Source organism: Carassius carassius, chromosome 40 (genome assembly GCF_963082965.1).
Source record: "Carassius carassius chromosome 40, fCarCar2.1, whole genome shotgun sequence".
Taxonomy (NCBI): domain Eukaryota; kingdom Metazoa; phylum Chordata; class Actinopteri; order Cypriniformes; family Cyprinidae; genus Carassius; species Carassius carassius.
The window spans coordinates 15,264,007-15,284,089 of NC_081794.1; the positions used below are offsets into that span (position 1 = coordinate 15,264,007).

The 20,083-nt window shown below is 36.5% G+C and overlaps 1 long non-coding RNA gene and 1 pseudogene across 1 annotated transcript; both read left to right on the forward strand.

Annotated features, from left to right (window-relative positions):
- The first annotated feature begins 633 nt into the window (after window positions 1-633).
- LOC132121844 (polycystin-1-like) lies at window positions 634-12,661 on the forward strand (annotated as a pseudogene).
- A 1,299-nt stretch (window positions 12,662-13,960) lies between these two features.
- On the forward strand, window positions 13,961-14,768 carry LOC132122196 (uncharacterized). The gene is made up of 3 exons (XR_009426347.1): window positions 13,961-14,257; window positions 14,349-14,580; window positions 14,671-14,768. It is a non-coding gene; the product is annotated as an uncharacterized LOC132122196 (long non-coding RNA).
- The last annotated feature ends 5,315 nt before the right edge of the window (window positions 14,769-20,083 follow it).

Consider the following 20,083-nt stretch of genomic DNA (forward strand, 5'->3'; position numbering starts at 1 on the left):
TTTGTTCCGCACCAGAAATTACCTGTCTTCTGTGTTCTGTCTTGTCTGTCGGTACATTGTCAATTTCCTCATTGCTTCGCAATGTACTGTATTTTTCACTGTGTTAGAACATGATGTGTGGTGTGAGAGCACCATGGCTTGTCGGACATAGCAACAGTAATGAATGGAGTAGATCATTGCGAAGGGTCGGTTGCAGAGTAAAGAGCTACACTGTGTCCATTTATACATGAGCAGCTCATGATCTGGTGTTTTCAACATCTCAGAGCAACTCGGTTCAAGCAGTATCTCTATCTTTACATTTAAATTAGTTTAAAGGCAATTTGAGAACCCAGTAGATTTTTAAATAATTACAAAAATTGTGTGGACACAAGTTTATGATGTTTTCACCAGAATTCCTCCAAAATAAAAGCTTGAGACTTTGAAACGTTTAAAGCTTAAGGGTGTAAACATTTAGAAATTTAAGGCATACTTGTTAGGTCTGTTATTCTATTCAGTTTGATTGGATTCCTAAAACACCAGGGTGACAATTAACCAATTAATTAATCAATCAGAGAACCCTGAATATACAAAGTTACATTTCAGGAAATCATGGTCTTTTGTAACTTTAAAACTTATTTAATTATGTTCAAATGATTATGCAAATTCCTTTTTTTTGGAACAGAGCGTATTTCTCAGCTATTATTTTAAATGATAGAAGAAAGTTTAAATCAAAGACACTTATTTTAGTGTTTGTGTAGGTTATAGTACAAGACAAACATATCACTGTCTATCCTGATGACATTCTGGCATTGCAACACCCTAGAAGAGCAGGCAAATTTTTACATTGTGTTCCCGGCACCAACTCTTCCTAGAGCCAGAGTTTCCATAGGTATGAATTTCTTATGCGTGTCATCGGGAAAGAAAATATTACCTCAAAAGTTCACCAGTAACCTTTTAGAATTTAATGTCAAGTCAAGTCAAGTCACCTTTATTTATATAGTGCTTTACAGCTATACAATTGTTTACAGCTTCAGTAGTCACAGAGACTCTACAGAGGGACAATAAATTTGACATTTATTAAACAAATGTATGACTACAAATTGAAGTTAAATGAAAAACATATTTTCTTAAAGTGCCAAACTATTAACATTACTTTGACTGATTAGTTCCTAAATGTTGAATTACATTGGGTTTATAGCTCTCTGCAGCCAAAAACTCAATCCCCAAAATTATTTCTGATTTATATTTTGGATGCACACCCTTTGGTGTCAACAACAAAATATATGTAAAGCATTTCTCCTCTCCTTTTAAAAAGCTATTTATTTTGTTAAACGACTTGTGCAGGATTATTTATTTTATATATTAACTGCATTTTATTATTTGCATTTAACATTGTTGTTTTCCTGCCACCCTGTGGACCATTTTGAAGTCATGCCCCAGCAATTGAGAATCATAACTGCAGGTTTTGTTATGACTGATTTCATGTTTATAATTTCTTCAAATCTTTACTGCTTTCTCTGCTCTAGGTAATGGCAAATGACACTGTGAGCTCTCACTTAATTGAGGTGAAGCTTACAGCTGATGTAACGACCCCATTAGCTGACCTAGCAGTGATTTCCAAGCCAGAGGCCATTGCTGTAAACACCTCAACTCGCTACACAATTTGAGTAAAAGCTGACATCTCTATAGGCGTTACAATCAGGTTAATGTCTCTGAATTATAATTGAGTTAAATTGATGAAATTAAGGTTGACCTCTTCTGGATGTATAATACTCCATTATGCTATATTATGAAATTATTTATCTCTCCAGATGGGATTTTGGTGATAATACAGCATCTGTCAATCACTCACTTTCTGCTCCTTTAGAGATGAAAGACCGCTATCTTCACCAAAGCCCCAAATATGTCTATCCGCATGAGTCCATCCATCATACATTTTCTTTTCCAGGTACTATGAATAATTATTACACATTTATTTATATTTATTTCATTATTATTTATACTAATATTTATATTATACTTTTTTTAAGGATTATTTATATTATTAGATGATAATTAGGCCTATCTAATATTTTTTAAATGTGTATTCTAGTCCTCATTACAAGTTTTATTACATTAATAGAACTTAAAAAAACAAATCCATGTTTATGTTTCCTCCACATTTTGAATTATTAATTTTTTTAGGTGACTACACGCTGAAAATCAAGGCTTTACAAGCAGTATAACCAAATTTGCAACTGTTAAATTAAGGACTCCAATATAAAGACTGTTGGTGTTATTGTCTCCTATTGTATGACAAGTCAATCACACCATCCTCTTTGAGTTTTCACTATGGCCTTGTTCATATGGAGTGCTTTATTCATGGAATTTTGGTGGTGACTCTGACCAAGTGAAGGAATATTACAGTCAAGTCACAGGGGCGCAGATGGGATTTTTTAACTGGGGGGTGGGCAAGCTGTTCAGCAGTCAAATTTTTTTCAGTCCAGAAAAATCACCAGCTTAGTCATAGACGACAGTACAATTGCATCTCAAAAAAATTTAATATCATAGAAAAGGTCTTTATTTTAATTCAAGAAAGCAAACTTTCTTATATTCTAGATTCATTGCACACGAACTGAAATATTTCAATATTTTTTTGTTTTAATTCTGATGGTTACGACTTGCAGCTTAAGAAAAAAAAGAAATTCAGTATCTCAAAAATTTGAATATTCTATTTTGAGCTTGAATAGTTTGATACATTTTGAGTATAAATACAGGGTACCTCCTGGGCTAGTTTAGAACATGCAACCACAATTATGGGAAAGACTACTGACTTGACAGTTGTCCAGAAGACGATCATCAACACCCTCCACAAGGAGGATAAGCCACAGAAGGTCATTGTTGAAAGGGATGGTTGTTCACAGAGGACTGTATCAAAATATATTCATATACCGTTGATAAAAGGAAAAGGTGTGGTAGGAAAAGGTGCACAAGCAACAGGGATTACCACAGCCTTGGGGAGATTGTCAGGAAAAGCTGATTCAAGAACTTGTGAGAGCTTCACAATGAGTGGACTGAAGCTGGAGTCAGCGCATCAAGAGTCACCACACTCAGACGTCTTCAGGAAAAGAGCTACAGCTGTCATGTTCCTAGAACCAAGCCACTCCTGAACCAGAGAATAACTTCTGAAGCATTTCACCTGGGGTAAGGAGAACAAGAACTGGACTGTTGCTCAGTGGTCCAAAGTCCTCTTTTCAGATGAAAGTAAATTTAGCATTTTATTTGGAAATCAACGTCTGGAGTCTGGAGGAAGACTGGAGAGGCACAGAATCCAAAGTCCAGTGTGAGGTTTCTAAAGTTAGAGATGATTCCGGTGCTGTGATGTCTGCTGGTGTTGCGCCATTGTGTTTGATCTTTTATCTTATCTTTCATAGCACTTTCATCTTCAGGCACGTGCAGGGTGCAGGGGGGGGGGGGGTCTTGGAGATGTTGGGTGCTTGAGCACCTGCTCCTTTGCCCCTTGGTGCCCAAAGTGCCCTTTTGTCAAAGTAAATTTTCCTCAAATTTTTTGTAATAACATACCCTTTTGTGGATGCCTGCCCATGCCCAATCTAAATATTAGTAAAATTTATTCATAATAATTTCGCCGTAAATAAAATGACCCACATTATGACCTTTCACCTGATGACGACGTTAGCGTGCTGTTTGAGGGAGAAAAGTTTCACAGGCATCGAGGGGTATGGTCTTTTTTATTGTTATTTGACTAAACTAGTATTATATTACAGTATTTTTTTTTTTTTTACATAGAGTGCCTTAAAAATAATTATCACAACACTGGTAAGGTTTATTCAGATTTTCTCATTCTTTGAATTATCATTATAAAAATAAAAACAATTAAGAAATGAATTAAAATATAATTATATTTAAATGTGACACAAATATATATATATATATATATATATATATATATATATATATATATATATATATATATATATATATATATATATATATATATATATATATATATATATATATATTGACATCTGACACCTGACATCAAAGTGCAGTGTGAAGGAGATGGATGAATAACATTTGTAGCCTGTCATTTGTTTGCATTGCATTACAACTGCAACAGTAATAATAATATTAATCACTATATTCCAGTGTATCAGTTGTTTAATGTTTTGTATCAATATTTAAAGTGGACTTCCTGATTAGGTGCAAGAGTAGACAGTAGTGATGGTTAAAATAATAGATTAATGCTGAAATAGTAAATTATGCCTTGTTTCTAAATGGACAGAGAGTTGAAAGTGATAGAGCTGGGGCCCATTTCACTAAGGAGGTTCAACCAACTCTGAGTTTAAACTTGAACTCTGAGTTGACTTACCCTGAGATGGGAAACTCTGAGTTTTCGGTTACAGAACAGCTGAAATGAGTTGGTTTAATCAACTCTAAATTGACTGACTCTGAGTTAAGCGCATGCACCACTACTATAAAAAGCCATTATCAATGGAGCACCGATATTACGATTCATCATGGAAACAGCTCCCGCCAAAAATCCATCTGCATACTTCAGACTCGATACAAATGTAATTCTTATCAGTGTTATAATATCACAGGTGAAAACTGGCAGAACATTAGATTAATTAATTAATAGCTAATCATTTTATGGTATCTCATGGGCAAAAAAAATATATATAAGATAATCATATTAATAATAATATTTTAAGTGTATTTTTCTTATTTTACAAATGATCTGCCAATAGAGTAAGAAAAATACGGCAGTGGCTATTTCAGACCGTTCTCATCCCAAGACGTCATATACTGACCCTTTTGACATTTCGTCAACATCCTACGCACATGGCACCCTCTAGCGTCAATATTACACGCAGATAAAAATGGGCCAGAAGGCGCCCACTAGCGGTCTAACCCTAACCCTAACCTTGACCCATAATCTGTGTCTCATATTGACGCTAGAGGGTGCCATATGCGTAGGATGTTGACGAAATGTCAAAAGGGTCAGTATATGATGCCTTGGGATGAGAATGCGTTAGCTATTTACACTAAGTGGAATTAACATAGTTTCTTAGCGATAGATCCTATTTACGGTAGGCTAAGTGCAAGTAGCTCTAGATGCTATTTACAGAAAAAATGTACAGTGAAAATCGTGATATATTCTATTTACCATGTAAAAGTAGCAGTTCTTTGCAACAGGCTAAGTGTAAATAATAATTAGATGCTAGTTATACTTTATACTGGCAGATACATTTGCACCTCAGTATTGTTATACATTAACAGGATGCAATAATAACATTGAAAATTATTATATTTCTTACAATTATAAATAGTTGTATCATTATTAAACACTCGTTAGGCACTTTACTTCCACTTTTAGAACATTTTGTTCATTTTTATTGAAAATAAATTCTAATGTGACGTGATGGGAAAATTGAGAAGAATGAGCTCGGCAAATGCCGGATTCTAACCCAATCAATCGCGTTACAAGCTAGTTTCCGTGCCAAAAACAGTACTGCCTAGTGCCTACACCACTGAAGCCGTTATTCACATGTGTCATATTTAACTTTATGTGTTGATGGAGGGCGGAGCTACAGTAGATCTGCACTTAGTAATAGACACTCAGAATAAGGTTTACCATTTGCATTAAGATTATTTTTATTACCACACTGGCATATAATTTTGCTTAAGTAAAATGCACTTAATTTAGACCCCCCTAAAATCCTGTCAAACGTGCACAAACTACTAGCTACTACTAAATATTGTAGAAACATAATTTTCTGTAAAGTTGCTTTGTAACGATTTGTATTGTAAAAAGCGCTATACAAATAAACTTGAATTGAATTGAATTGAATTGAATTGAATTGAATTGAATTGAATTGAATTTACCTAACATTGTTCGGGGGCAGACACACTCTTGCAGTTTAAATCTAGATTAAAGACCCATCTCTTTAACCTGGCTTACACATAACATACTTATATGCTTTTAATATCCAAATCCGTTAAACCGGAACCAGGAACACTTCACATAACACCCTATGTACTTGCTACATCATTAGAAGAATGGCATCTACACTAATATTTGTCTGTTTCTCTCTTATTCTGAGGTCATCTGGAATTGAACTACTGGTTTCGTCTGGTCAGAGGAGAACTGCCCCCCCAACTGAGCCTGGTTCTCCCAAGGTTTTTTTCTCCATTCTGTCACCGATGGAGTTTCGGTTCCTTGCCCCTGTCGCCTCTGGCTTGCTTAGTTGGGGTCACTTCATCTACAGCGATATCGTTGACTTGATTGCAAATAAATGCACAGACACCATTTAACTGAACAGAGATGACATCACTGATTTCAATGATGAACTGCCTTTAACTATCATTTTGCATTATTGACACTGTTTTCCTAATGAATGTTGTTCAGTTGCTTTGACGCAATGTATCTTGTTTAAAGTGCTATATGATTAAAGGTGACTTGACTTGACTTGACTTGACTCAACTCAAATTTTAATTTTTCTAAGCTGTAAGTCACCATCAGAATTAAAACAAAAAACTCTTGAAATATTTCAGTCTGTGTGCAATGAATCGAGAATATAAGAAAGTATGCTTTTTTTGTATTAAATTACAAAAAATAAAGACCTTTTCCATGACATTCAAATTTTTTGAGATGCACCTGTATATGATCACTATGGTTACCGCTAAAGGCACAATTGAGGCAGCTATCAGCTCCTTGTAGGACCCCGGGGTCAGGAGTCATAGCAATACACACACAGAGAACGTAAATGTCAGTGGCAGCACCATCGTCATGTGTTTGACAACAGAACAGCGTGTAGTAAGAAGATGGGTACAAAATAATGGTTGGATTATTATTGTGCTTCAGCCTGCATCTGCCCTGACCTGATTCTTTAGCACAAAAACAAACACACCCATACCCCAACAGGACCTGCTCCAGTGGCCGAGAGAGCTAAATGCACTGCAAATGACAAAAATTTAAGGTAGTGCCACCATGCCTCGCCCCTATTTTGAAAACTGCATCCAAAAACTTAGGCAGGTGACTTGCTGCCTTGCTGTCTAGTCAGGCAATGACTTTGCAGGCAGCGTTTTTGCCCAAAGGCACCTCATGAAATGGATTTCGGACAGGCTTCTGAGGCAGAGTAATGGTTTAATGATCTACAGCAAAATATAGAGAGCTTTGGTGATAACTAAGTGGATATTTCATTACTGCAGCATTAATTTCTCGCTAGAAATGACATAAAAAGTGGAAAACTTTGTTCAGAAACATACATTTACACACAAACTGACCACCGACCGCAACTTTCAGACGCCATCTTTATTTTTTGGCTTAACTGTCACAGAATGGAACGCACAGGATTGTGGGATATCAAAGGCAGCGAAGGATACATCTATGCTTCCTTCAAAAACCGGCCAGATGAAGGCATCTCAGGAGACAGGAAATGAAGCTGACATTGATTTCGGACATGCCTTGATGCCTTCCTACCTTGAAATGTGTCCTCTGGAGGCAGCATTTTTCAGTTTTCAGATGCAGCCGAAATATTCACCCCACACGTACATTTACAACCATGGCAACGACAATCGTGGAAACAAGCGAAGATGACACACAAGCATATTCAAACAAAAGCCAACATGGATAAGTTGTGTGAAACAACGCAAAATCAATGTTACTCACCTATCAAAAAGAAACAAAGTAACCTCTGCGTCCAATTCGAGCCCTTCCCAATCCTTGAGTTTTTCTCCACCACTGGAAAGCTACTCCGATATTTACTCGGGTCCTACCTCTTGCCCGATTATGAACCGTCTTTTTTATCCGCCATCTCTATCAATCTGTAGTCGATCTGTTAATATGCTAATTTTGAATAAAAGCGTCTGCTAAATGTAAATGTAATGTAATATGCGTCCTGTGCACTCAAATTGAGTGCTTTCTTCTCGCTATCAGGATAAGACACGCCCCCTTACCGCTGATTGGCTACAAGTGTGTTTTGGGACTCGGTCAGACACTGCGGTCAAAAGCGTGTTTCAAAAATCGTTTAGTAACGTTACACGTTTAAGGAGTGGCGGGCCGGGTCACTTGTACTTAGACTAATGTACATAGCGGAAACTCAGATTAATCCTCGGTTTACCAATAGAGACTTTCATTGAGACAGTGGGGATGGATCTGGTTACTATGAATCTGGTTTGGGGTCATGTCCCCCCCGTCCCTAGTGCCATCTGCGCGCCTGTCAAGTCAGGCATGTTTTTAAAAGACCCGGCACATAAGATATCACTGTATGAGCCAACAGCTCCCTGTCAGTCTTGACTAACTCTACAGCAGTGGAAGTAGTTGATGCTGTCTCAGGTCTCCATCTATAATACAACAGCTTCATTGAACTGAACTGCACCTTTGAAATCTTTAAGCACTGGACCTTTGACTTTGGAGATGGTTCAGTATTTAAAGATCCCAGCGAGAGCTCAGCCTCTCACATTTATAAGTCTCTCAGAAATTACACTGTTCAGGTTACTGCTTATAATTCTGTAAGTAAAGAACACTGGTTTGTTAGGGTAGAAGATTGCTGTTTGCTAATGAGTCAAATTATCATTAACAGACTGCATTGTAAGTAAATCAGAGAGCAATTTTGAGGTGTTGGTCAAAAGATATGTTCCATTTTTGACTTTCTCCCTGGGATATTGGAGATGGCACACAATTTTTTTTAAGGAGCTACAACTATCACTCATGCTTTTCTAAATTCAGAAACTTACGCAGTTGGTGTAAATGTTCATAGCCTGGTGGCTTCGGCCCATTATGAAACCAGCATGTGTGTTGAGACTCAAATAACAGATGTTACTCTGCATTCAGCCAAGAGTGCTGTAGCTGTGAATGAGTAAATATGCTTTAAAGTTTAGTGCTTTCCAAAGTAACAGATTTTCTGTTTTGGTAATATAACAATATTTCTAATGATTTAATCCCAGTCAAAGGCCTGTCACTCCATTGCTTTGTTTTTCAAGAGGAGGGTTTCTGTGCAGGTCCATGACAAAGTCAGCAGTGGAACAGCTAAATCAACCATTACAGTTTAAAGGTCTGTATCTAACCTACCCATAAAATATGAGGGTAAGCATGATGCAATGACTGTGAATCAGACATATTACTTTTGGGCTGAGCTTCCTGGTAAAGTAGCTTTTTTTTGTGGGATTTTGGTCAAGTCAAGTCACCTTTATTTATATAGCGCTTTAAACAAAATACATTGTGTCAAAGCAACTGAACAACATTAATTAGGAAAACAGTGTGTCAATAATGCAAAATGACAGTTAAAGGCAGTTCATCATTGAATTCAGTGATGTCATCTCTGTTCAGTTTAAATAGTGTCTGTGCAATAATTTGCAATCAAGTCAACGATATCGCTGTAAATGAAGTGACCCCAACTAAGCAAGCCAGAGGCGAAAGCGGCAAGGAACCAAAACTCCATCAGTGACAGAATGGAGAAAAAAATCTTAGGAGAAACCAGGCTCAGTTGGGGGGCCAGTTCTCCTCTGACCAGACGAAACCAACAGTTAAATTCCAGGCTGCATCAAAGTCAGATTGGCAGAAGAATCATCTATTTTCTGTGGTCTTGTCCTGGTGGTCGTCTTAGACAAGGTCTTTACAGGGGATCTGTATCTGGGGCTCTAGTTGTCCTGGCCTCCACTGTCTTTCAGGTCTGTAGAGGTCCTTTCTAGGTGCTGATCCACCCTCTGATCTGGATACATACTGGATCCGGGTGACTGCAGTGACCCTCTGATCTGGATACAGACTGGATCTGGTGGCTACGGTGACCTCGGAATAAGAGAGAAGCAGACTAATATTAGCATAGATGCCATTCTTCTAATGATGTAGCAAGTATATCGGGTGTTATGGGAAGTGTTCCCGGTTCCGGTTTACCTAATGCAGCCTAAACATTATTTAACGGATTTGGATTAGAAGCACATTAGTGTGTTATGTGTAAGCCAGGTTAAAGAGATGGGATTTGATCTAGATGTAAACTGCAAGAGTGTGTCTGCCTCCCGAACAATGTTAGGTAGGTTATTCCAGAGTTTAGGTTTTAAAATCTATACAATGTTTGATAGGGAGCCAATGCAGTGTTGCCAGTACCGGGCTTACATGGTCATACTTCCTGGTTCTAGTAAGAACTCTTGCTGCTGCATTTTGGACTAGCTGTAGTATGTTTACTAAACATGCAGAACAATAAAGCATTACAATAATCTAACCTTTAGGTCATGAATGCATGGATTAACATTTCTGCATTTGACATTGAGAGCATATGCCGTAATTTAGATATATTATTGAGATGGAAAATCTCAAATCTTTTGGTGATGGTTTAAAATAGGAGGGTCAGAATTAATCACAAGTTTTCTATTTTCCTGGTCTGTTTCATGTAACAGCCACTGCATCCAATGTGATAAATTCAGATTCTGGGTCTACAGAGATTGAGGTGCAGGCACCACTGTCATACTTAATGGTTAATACCAGTCAGCCATTTGTGGAGGCTGAAAAAGATCCTGATAATGGTTCAGACAGATGTAAATGAAAATGTTGTTTTATTGGACTGTGAATCCTTCATCACCTCCAAAGCCTGGGATGTCCATGTTCATGCATGTGTTTCCTAAAGCAGGGGTGTTTCAGATGAAAGTCACAGCAGAAAATCTAATCAAGTCGAGTAGAATCCATAATGCACTGGAGTTTTAGAGAGAATACAGTACAAACTCAATCACAAATGCTTAGAAATTTTCTGACAAATCAGACCATGGTCTTGACCATGCTCTTGACATGTGGTTCTAACTTGACATGTGGACTGCAAACCAAAGAATGGCAAGTGATAGCAAACTATTTCAACTTTTTACAGACAGCCCTGGTGACATACACATCAAGCTGGTTGTATCCTATTTTCTTGGATCAGTAGATACTGACTTTTCACTGAGAAAAGTAGGGCTTGTATCTGGCCTGAGTATTTCATCACCAGTGAATACTGTAGCCAAAGGAAAGCCAGTGAGGATATCTGTGAGTGTATCATCTGGAACAGACCTTCTGTACTCATGATTCTTGGATTTTGAGAGCAGCCCTGCAATATCAGATGTGCCTTTTGTTCTGCATGTTTTTAAAGTTATCTGCGGTCAGGATCAGGGTATCAGTCTTAAATGTATTTGGGGCTGATGATGCAACCAAGCTACTAACAATTCAGGAGAACATCTCTAAAGTGGAATTTCAAATAAATGGACAATTCAGACCACCTTTTGTAAAATCAAATAGCCTCCTGTTGCTCCATGGCTCTACAGGAATAGAAAATGTCCTCATTTGGGAATGGGTTTTGATGTTTCACAATAACACTGATATGGTTCTTGCATACAATCAAACTGTTAGATATTCTTTTGCGGATGTTGCAGATCACTGTATCACACTTAATGCCTCAAATGGCATTAGCTGGCAAACTGTTTCATATACCGTTACAGTTCAGGACGCCATCCAGGGACTTTTACTTACGGCTAGCAGTGATGTTGTATGTGAAGACAATCCAGTTACTTTCACACCATCTGTCTCCCAAGGAAGTGAAGTTTCCTTTTCTTTGGAGTTTATTAATGCAAGTTATTCAGTGGAAATTTGGCAGAATATTACCACCTTTACTCTTTCAGTTGGAAACCATCTTGTAAGAGCAACAGCAACAAATCATGCCAGTTATCAAAGTGCAACAGTAATTGTCAGAGTTGTGGAAAGAATTAAATGTCTGTATTTGATCGGATGTTGCTCTGCTGTCCTAAAGCCATCCCCAAAAAAAAAAAAAATCAGTTTTCAAGCATCCAGTGGCTCACAAGCCAATTACCACTGGACTTTCCTATTAAATGGAGCCCAGTCCTCTTGGGAAATTGTGCAAAATGTTCACTTTCACTAATGGATCTCTGTCTGTTACAGTGGAAGTTGATAATGGCTTCTTTTCACAGACCCTGACCAGTACAGCAACAATACAGAAGCATGTGAAGAAAGTGAACCTATTTACTGCCCACGATGGAGCTTTTATTGATTATCCTATCACATTTGTAGCTATCATAGATGGAGGGATTTTGATGATGGCAGTGAAGGAGTCCTGGTTACAGAATCCAATAGACAAGTCCACAAATATATTGTAACTGGCAAGTTTGTTGTAAAATTAACAGCTTTCAACAACATAAGTGAGGTTTCTACTCAAATGAAAGTTGAACCACAAAAGCTGCAGTGTACCCTGCAGTGTACCCAGCCACATATCTACATTGTAAAAGAACAATATAAAATATTCAAATCCAGACCAAGTTACTTTGAAGCAAGAATGGACTTTAATGGCTGCTTTATGCACAAATAATATTATTTCTGGGAGATCTTCAGGGGCCAAGATTGCTCAGGAATGGACAAGGTGTCCTTAACTGAATCAGTGGATGTCACAACACCACTTCTTTCTCTGCCGAAGAAAGTAGGAAACTACTGTCTGACATTTACTGCCAGACTTTCAGGAACTCCTCTTGAGTAGAACAGGACAATTCAACTTACCGTGGTCCACAGTGAGTTTGTGCCTGTGATTAAAGGTGGTTCTCACAGGTTCTGGTCAAGTCAGTATGATCTGATTTTGGATGCAATGGAGTCTTTGATCCAGATTCAGAGGGGAATGATAACAAGCTGTTTCAGTTCCAGTGGGGTACACCATAGAGGTATGGTACATCACAAATACAGTGTACCACTTTACTCTCACACTTTACAAAAGTGGACGACAACCTGCGTCTATATCACAGTCAGTAAGTGTTAACTTATTTTACTTCACCTTGCTCTCCACAACATGAACATACAGTATTTGTCATTTACATTGTCATAATTTCCTCACACTCATTTTGGATTACACCTGTATGACTTTCTTTCTTCTGTGCACATAAGAATGATATTTTTAAAATGGTCTTTTTTAATTAAAAAATTTAAATTTCAAAAACTGGGGTCTAAAGTTGTTTTGGACCCCACTGACCTTTATTGTATGGACCAAAGCAATAAAAACATTCTTGAAAATATATATTTTTATCTTGATTTGCATTCTTAAAAAATTCTATCCATAGAATAAAGAATAATTACAGAGAAAACAAAATGCTTTGTAATGTTACAGTTAATTCCAGCCCATATAGAAATACTGTCCAATATTTACTACTGTATGAGAACATTTTACTTAAAATTATGTTCACGGAAATCTTCATTCTAAAGGGACATTCTGTTAAAGGGATAGTTCATCCGAAAATGAAAATCATTTAGTCTCGTCATTCAAAATGCATAAGATTTTAGTTCATCTTTGGAATACACACACACACACACACACACACACACAATATTTTTGATATTCCCTCATCAGTTTTGTCCATCAATTGAAAGTCTACTCAATCAAAAACTTGACACATCAAAAAGACATTGTAAAATTAATCATGATTTTAGTGGTTTAATCCATAACTTCTGAAACTTCTGAAGTTGAAGTCCAATATTTTTTTGGAATGACATGAGGGTATGATAATGATTGAATGATTTTCTATTTTTTGTTAACTATCAGTTTAAGCTTGTCAGAGATGGAACTTTTTAGTGATTTTTTAATATATATATATAAAGGAGAAGCTCTTCAATACATTCCTCTCCTTTTTCAAAAGAAAATACATCAGCAGAGAGGAGAAAGCTATGTTCCTCTAATGTCTTTAATTCTTTTTATTATTATTATTATTATTATTGCAGGTTACAGTGTATAAAACCACATTGCTACCTGTGACTGTAAAGTCTGTCTCATGTTATTCCCTGCTGTCGTTCCATGTGAGTCATGGCCATTACGTTACATTGGCTGGTCATTGTTCTTCATGTCAAGACACTGTACAGGTATTCAATTGATAATATCTCTTAAAATAACTTCATATGCCTGTTATAAGTTTCTCTCTCTCTCTCTCTATCATACACACACACACCATAATTATATTGTTTTAAAACTTCAACACTTCAACTACAGTACAGGTGGACTGCAGAGAATCAGAAAGGTGAAGCTCTAACACTGAGCAAGGTCACTACCTTGACAGGAAGTCTCTGGAGAGAAATAGTTATTAAACCAGGGGTGCTAATGGACAGCCAAAAATACACCTCTACACTCAATGTGTCTGAACCAGCCTCTGGGCTTTGGGGGTCAGCAAGCATCACCTTAGTCCCCGACCATCTTCCCTATGGGGGTTCTTGCACTCTGTCACCGACGACTCGCTTCATTCCTGGAAACCATGGTCTCTTGCAGTTGCTCAGGTAGTGTCATTTCTCTTCACCTCTTATTTCTCACCCAAAATAATGGCTTTGCGGATTGATGCATTCTTTGCTATTTTTTCCTCAATGGCAGGGTGGATGGATGATGACGGTGACTCAGCCCAGCTGATATTTTCACTGCAGGTGGCACAGTGTGAAGATTTTGGACCATTATGTCCTTTGATTACCCTTTACAGAGGCACTCAGAGCACGTTAAGCTACCTGGTGCTACTCGGTATTGTGAGCACAGTGGAAAACGTAACTGTTATTCATGTGCTGGCACTGGTAGAAGACAGTATGGGGGCAGCAGACATTGCAGCGAGAAAGTTAGTCATTCAGCTGCTTGTCAATTGTATAATCAAATAAAATTTGACTACACACCACAGCTCTAAAATTACAATTTATATATTCTGCAGGAACCTCACAGTGCTGCTGAGTGACCAATACACAACGGAGTGGTTGAGGAATAAGAACCAATCAGAGTTATGGGTCATGCACCAACAAGGCAACCCTCAGGACATCGTTCAATATTCTATTTCCCTGAGCAGCCAACTTAACCAGGTAAACGAGATAGCCCTGACAAACCAGTTGTCTGTTTAAAGAGCTGTACGCCGTACCTTTCTAATTAAAAAGACTATTATACTGGATGGATAAAATGGACACTTACTCACATGAAATGTTCATAATTCATTCTTAACTTCATTGAGAATGCTTTTTAAATTCCAAGTCAGTTGTGATTTTTATTTGTGCAAGGAAACCAGATGTCAAATTTGTAGGGCTGCAAAATTATTAATCGTGATTAATCTTATTGAAAATGAAAGTTTATGTTTACATAATATATGTGTGTACTGTGTACAGTATATGTATTATGTATATATAAATGCATACACGTGTATATATTAAGGACAAATATTATATAATATAAAATATTTATTTTAAAATATTTATGCTATATATATATATATCAGATTCCAAAACTCAAGTACTTGTAATTAGAGTAAACTACTTTTTAAAATACTCATAATCAGACTACAGTTACTTTCTATGGATTACATGATTACATATTATTTACACAATGGTAATAAATCGTTTATTTTTTACAGTTATATTTTTTACAGTTATATTTTTTCCTAATAAACCATTGTCATTCAGAGTAACACAATAATTATGCAAAAATTCAAACAACAAGCTTATTCTGACGTGTACATATTAAAATATCTAAAAGAATAATGGGGCATACTAAATTTTATTGTGTTTTAAAATTCTTACTGACAAATGGGCAAAACCTAGGATAGTGTCAAATGTTAAAAATGTAAAATTACAACTCATTAGTATTTGGGGTGAAAGTAATTAGTCTTTTAATATGTCATAAATATATTTTTGTTGTAAATATGCCTGACAAGATTGTTACACTGAATGACATTTTACTGTGTCTTCTGTAAATCAGTGGAAAATGTATGATATTATTTTTTTGGCTCAGAAAAACAAAAACAAAATTGCAATTAAATAAAACAGAAAACTTTTAGAATTTTTTTTTTTTTTGGGGGGGGGGGGACTACAACAGTTTAAAGCAGTATTGCACTTTTTTATGCTTAAACACTTTTTCGTCTTTGACCCATACATTTGTGATTCTTCGAGTTTTTCCAGCGGAGAGGGGGAGGGGTGTCAGAATCACACTCAGAAGAAATCAGCAACAGGAAAATGTTAAATGGAGGGGAACCTGTTTTTATACAGTATATAAGGGGAACGCAGCCTTTAATCACTGGATGTTCAAACATCATTTCATTATCAAACATCATTTCACTAACAGATACATCTGTATGATATGCCACTTCTGGTGACGGTATTATTCATGTATATAGATAAGATATGTACTGTATATGGACCAAGCTGCAGGAACACTTTATTTTTCCAGAATGCCATTATCTGTTGAAATTCTCTGAAATCTAATTTAGTACATTGCACCTCCTACAGTTCCAGTTCAACTTCCTGTGGAGTGTAGCTGATTTAATTCAAATTCCAACTCATGAACTAAAATGGGGCCAAGTTCTTAAAAAGATTTACCCAAAATTAAAAATCTGTCATCATTTACTCACACTCTTTTTTTTCTCCAATCAAAATCCACCACTTCCACAGCTAGAGTCCATAAATGCTCAAAAGAAGGAGGACAAGATTCAGACACATGGAAATGTCATTCAAGCTCTGGTCTCTCTGCTGGTCTCCTTCCAGAAAGCGGCTCTGATCAGCTCAGCTTTGGCCCAGTCCACAGTAAGGCTTTCTACTATTAAATTAATCATAGCTTGACACAAAGCATGTCAGCATTTTAGAGATCTAGCACAATGTGATATGAGAAGCAGAGACCTGTCACTGAATACAGATTGCATGCTGTGCATAATGAGGAGTGCTACCCAGGAACAAATTATTGTGAAATGTGATATAACAAATGCAAATGATGTATTTTCTTGCCTGCAGGTGGTTCCCTCTGAAGTGCAGTGCAGCGGCTGCCTTGCAAAGGTGCTGAAAGTCACAGAGAAGATGATCAAAGTGATAAGAGAACAAACTGGACAGGGTGACATCAACCCCACAGACACCGGCTGGAACATTCTGGCTGTTTTAAGTAACTTCATTCAGCAGAATTCATATTCAGCAGGACAATAGAGGTTCGCTCTGAAGTTGTAAATCAACCATGGCTTAGCCATCCTTCCGTTGTCACTGCAGGCAGCACACTGACTGCTGATCAGAGGCAGAGGAACAATTCAGGCCTCAAGCATGTGGATACATCAGAGACAGCTGTATGAGCACTAGGGCAGATTTTCAAGCTCATGTGTTCATTAATGCTGTTGCGGATGAGCGGAGGAGAAGCTCATTCCCTCGCTGTTCCAAAGATCACTGCGGTGGGTGTACGGGGCGACCCTACTAAAGATCTCCTGTGCACAGAGCCCCTTAGTCACTGCCAGTTTCACGTCCCATCAGCACTGAGCTCTCAACTAAAGGAGGAAAGAAAAAATGGTCCTCCAGATCCTTCTGCAAATGGAGGGTGAAGAAAACCCATTCATTCCAGCTGCAGAGCCTCCCATATCAACCACGCTCGCAGCTATGGAGTTTGCTACACCACAGGGGCAACAAATTTCTATTGCCAACCTGACGTTAGACACTGCGATACAATTTACTTTGCACAAAAAAGTTAAAGAGATGGAACATTACTATGGAGAAATTTTACACTGCCACCCAAGGGAAGTTAACATTTCAAAATCAAAGCAATGGACACAGATCCTCAGACTGGCCTCAATAGTTGCCTTAAACTTCAGTCTCATTTCAGGTAATATACACCAGCCATTTCATCTTATTAGATTTCAATAATATAATATAATATAATATAATATAATATAATATAATATAATATAATATAATATAATATAATATAATATAATATAATATAATATAATATAATATAATATAATATAATATAATATAATATAATATAATATAATATAATATAATATAAAGTAAACTGTTAATGTAGTATTCATTATTATATTATATTATTAAGAGTATAATAAAAAAACAATACTTCTGTTTAACAAGGATGCATTAAAAATCATCAAAAATAGCAGTAAATACATTTATCATATTACAAAAGATAAAGATATTTTGATCTTTCTATTTATATTAATCAAAAGACTCCTGCAAAAAATGTATAATGATTTCCACAATGAATTAAAACAGTATATTATGTTTTCTACACTGTAAAATAATAAGATCACCAAATCAGCATATTAGAATGATTTCTGAAGTATCATGTGACACTGAAGACTGGAGTGATGGCTAGAAATTCAGCTCTGCCATCACTTGAATAAATTACATTTTGGAAGATATTAAAGTTAGAAAATTGGTAATGTAAATGTAATAATATTGTACACTATTGCTGTTATACTGTTATTTGGATCAAATAAATTCAGGCTTTCTGAACATAAGAGACTTTACTTTTTTAGAACATTAGTGTAGAACATTCGTTACATAAGGTCACAAAACACTGGACTTTTGGTAGTTCCTTGGATAGCAAAGTCCACTAAAGGAGGTAGAGCTTTCTCACAGTTGGCTCCCAAACTCTGGAATAGCCTTCCTGATAATGTCTGGGGTTCAGACACACTCTCTCTGTTTAAATCTAGATTAAAAACGCATCTCTTTCGCCAAGCATTCAAATAATGTATCTCTTAAATTGTGAGTGTAGTTGCATCTGATCAAATGTGCATTCTTATTCTTTAGCTTGGGTTAAACTAAATAATTTTACTTTGTTGGAACAGCAGCTATGCTAATGAAGTCTCTATTTGTTTCTATGTTTTGCCATATACACAAGCTCCAGTCTGGATCCAGAACACCTGAGAAGAGATGATGCTGACCCCTCAGAGGAACCCAGATGATGCTAAACCTGAATCAACAAACAGAACTAACAAATATTGCTACAAGTGTGACTGCATCATATAATAATTATTAATTATTAATAATATTAATAATTTTCATCGTCTGGCTGACTACATCTTGTATTAATTTTTCTAAAAATCCTGTCATACGTGCACAAAATGACAGTCACCACTTATAAGCTACTACTAAATATTGTAGAAACATAATTTTCTGTCAAGTTGCTTTGTAACGATTTGTATTGTAAAAAGCGCTATACAAATAAACATGAATTGAATTGAATTGAAAAGTGTGTATTTAATTCTTTTTTATTTGAAATTATTGTAATGGTAAGTTGGTCTCAGTGTTATTAATAGATGAATTTAGAGAAAAAACAATGTGTTAGCAATAAATATTATAGAAAGTCTGTGTTTTGTACTGTCGAGAAGGAGCTGGTGAGGAAGTCTATGGACTAGTATGGATCTCTGTCACTGACCAACCAGTTTATCCATTGTCAGAAGAACACACTCATTCTGAAAAGCTCACCCTCTCTTAGCTCAAAATCCAGCACTGGAGCACACAATCTTCCTCTGTAATTTCATCCTGTTCCATTCATAATTAATTTAATTGATAATAGTGATGATCAATATTGTGTTGCCAGAGACCTGTTTAAGCTGAACAGTAGCGTCAGTGGTATGGACGTGTCCATCTCAGTGTGTGTGTTGTGTGTGTTCAGTGTGCTGTGCCGGTTCTTTAGTGTTGATGAGAGCCGAGCCCCTGGAGCAGTGACGGCTTGAGTCCTCCGAGTGTATGCCATTTTGTTCAAAGACATAACATAATTTCACCCCTATAGGGATAGTTCATCCAAAAATAAAAGTTCTGTCATTAATTACTCATAACCTTCCAAACCCCATTAGACATTCATTCATCTTTGAAACACAAATATAGATATTTTTGATGAAATCTGAGAGCTTTCTGACCTTGCACAATCAAGTCCCAGAAAGATAGTAAGGACATTATTAAAATAGTCCATGTGATGCCAGTGGTTCAACCTTAATTTTATAAAGATACTAGAATACATTTTGAGTGCAAATAATGAATTAAGTCATTATTTTTGTTTTATTTGCATGCAGAAAGTATTCTTGTAGCTTCATAACATTATGGTTGAACCACTGATGTCATATGGACTATTTTAACGATGTCCTTCCTACTTTTCTGGGCCTTGAACATGTCAGTTACTCACAGAAAGCTCTCGGATTTAATCAAAAATATCTTAATTTGTGTTCTGAAGATGAACAAAGGTCTTACAGGTTTGGAACAATATGAGAGTGTGTACAGAATTTTAATTTTTGGGTGAACTATTCCTTTGAAGGGAATATACACTACTGTTCCTTAAAAAAAAATCTTTTAAAGGTATTGTATACTACATTA